The sequence below is a fragment of the Elephantulus edwardii genome, unplaced genomic scaffold (assembly GCF_000299155.1).
Source record: "Elephantulus edwardii isolate Elephantulus edwardi_28Jun2011 unplaced genomic scaffold, EleEdw1.0 scaffold00026, whole genome shotgun sequence".
Classification (NCBI taxonomy): Eukaryota; Metazoa; Chordata; class Mammalia; order Macroscelidea; family Macroscelididae; genus Elephantulus; species Elephantulus edwardii.
This window is the reverse complement of record NW_006399776.1, coordinates 16,135,374-16,137,979: the sequence shown is the minus strand read 5'-3', so window position 1 is coordinate 16,137,979 and position 2,606 is coordinate 16,135,374. Positions and strand designations below refer to the sequence as shown.

The 2,606-nt window shown below is 38.8% G+C and overlaps 1 protein-coding gene across 1 annotated transcript in view; it reads left to right on the top strand.

Moving 5' to 3' along the window:
- The window catches only part of LOC102851480 (transmembrane and coiled-coil domain-containing protein 5B-like), a 22,678-nt gene that overhangs the window by 12,919 nt on the left and 7,153 nt on the right, over nucleotides 1–2,606 (top strand). The window lies entirely within an intron of this gene.

The following is a 2,606-nucleotide window of genomic DNA, read 5'->3' as shown; positions in this document are numbered from 1 at the left end:
CAGCTCAAAGGCATCAATTCTCCTTCTATCCTCCTTGGTCATTGTCCAACTCTCTGATGCATAACAAGTGATTGCGAAGACCATGGCCTGTATCAAACGCACCTTAGTCTCCAGAGAGACACCATTGCTCTTCATTACTTTGGAGAGGTCCCTAACAGCAGACTTTCCCATTGCAATGCGCCTTTTAATTTCCTGGCTGCTGGTGCCAAGTCATAGGCTAAGTAAATTTTGTTGGGTATTGTTATTATTGTTGGGTTGTGTGGGGTTTTTTCCTAACTTAAGTATGACTCTCTGTCTATATTGTTCACTGCTATTTCTCCAAAGCTTATAACAGTGAACATAGAGAATGAACATTAATTAATTAATTAATTAATAGACACTCAGAAGAGGAAAATACCATTTAGGGAAGACTTATACAGGCATATGTGAAGAATATGGCTGTCTGGCTGATCCCAGAAAGCAATAGGCCCACCCCTTTTGATCTCTTTATGATTCAGAGGGTATGATTGTACATATATTGAGTACTGAGTGGGAGAAGGAGACCAATTAAACACTTCGTAAGATTGAAAGAAGGAGTATGGTTGGAGCTAGGGACAAAAGAGTTAAACCACTATAATCTAGTTGATTCTAACTTAAAATCACCCTCATTGGGTTTTCTGGAGTTTCAAATTTTTACTGTAGAGCATCTTTCTCTCATAAAATAACCAGTGGACTTGAATTGCAAGGTTTTTGGCTAACAGCCTGACATTTTAAACACTATAACTTCTTGTTGTTGTTTTTAGGTGCTGTTGAGTCAAGTATGATTCATAGTGACCTTATGAACAGTGGATCTGAGCCCTGTTCTATCTTGAGCCAACTTCCTGACATATTAGAGCCCATTGTGGCAGTCACCATGTCAACCCACCTGGTCGAGGGTCTTCCTCTACTTCCCCACTCTTCCCCAAACTTCAAAGCATCATGTCCCTCTCTTAGTAATAGCCCCTCCTTGCAACATGCCCAAAGTATGTGAAGCAAAGCTTCATCATTATTGCCTTTAAAGAACACTCTAGGTGCACACTCTTCAAGACATATTTCTTTGTTCTCTTGGCCATCCATGTTCAGTGCTCTTTTCCAACAACATAGCTCAAAGACATCCGTTTTTCTTTTGTCATTCCTACTGTGATCAGAAAGACCAAGGCCTGAATCAGATGTGCCTTAGTTCTCAAATGGACATTATTGCTCCTCAATAATTTGGAGAGGTCCCTAACTGCAGACTTTCTTGTACCTCTCCTGATTTCCTGACTGCTGATACCAAGGGTGTTTTTTGTGGATCCAAGTAAGATGAAGTTGTTGACAATTTCAATATCTTCTCCATCCACCATGACGTTGCATATCAGCTCACTGGTACGAATCTTTGTTTTCTTGAGATGCAATCCATATTGAAGGCTGTATTGCTTGATCTCTTGCAACAAGTGCTTCAAATCCTCCTCAATTGTTAAATTATTTTCTCAGCTTACAGATTGAATAGTCATGGAGAGAGAATACAACCTTGACACACTCCCTTCTTAAGTGTTCCTCTGCTCTGTTCACACAATAGCCTTCTGGTCCAAGTATAGGTTTCACATGAGCACAATTAAGTGCTCTGGGATTTCCATTCTTCTCAATGTCCACCACAACTTGTTATGATCCACAAAGTCAAATGCCTTTGCCTAGTCAATAGAGCACAAGTAGATATTCTTCTTATATTCTCTACTTTCAGCCAGAATCCATCTGACATCAGTAATGATGTCCCTGGTGCCACAGCCTCTTTTAAATCCTGCTTGAAGTTTTTGAATGATCTTCAGAAGTATTTTGCTTGTGCGTGATTTTAATATTTTTTTATACTTTCCACATTCAGTTGGATCACCTTTCTTGAGAATGGTAACAAATATGGACCTGTTACAATCTGTTGTCCAGAGAGCTGTCCTCCAAATTTCATGGCATAGACTGCTGAGCACGTCCAAGGCTGCATCTCTTAATTGAAACAAGTCAATTGGTATTCCATTGATTTATGGGGCCTTATTTTTTGCCAGTGTCTTCCATGCAGCTTCTACTTCCTCATTCATTACCTTTGGATCCTGTTCATATGGTACTTCCTGAAATTTTTGTGTTAATCAGTTATTTTTTTTGGCACAGTGATTCTGTGTGTTCCCAGAAACTGTTAAGCACTTAATCTCACAGTCCAAAATTGGCCATGTATTCAAACAAGATGCATTAATGATAACTGGTGACTTGAATATAAAAGTTGGAAATAGTGAGGAAGGAATAATAGTTGGAAAATATGGGCTTGGTTATAAAAATGAGGCTGAAAGTAGAAGTATTGAATTTTGTATTTTCATTAATTTATTCACTACACATATCTTTTTAAAAAGACATAAATTATGACTTTACACATGGATCTCACTTGATAGGCTGCATAGTAAGTTTACTGACTACTTGGCCAACTGACTGGAAGAGAGCGATATTTGGTCCTATCCCAAAGAAAGGTGACCCAACAGAATGTGGAAACTACACAACAATCTCACTGATTTCACATGCAAGCAAGATTTTACTGAAGATTATCCAAAAACGACTGGAACAGCACATCA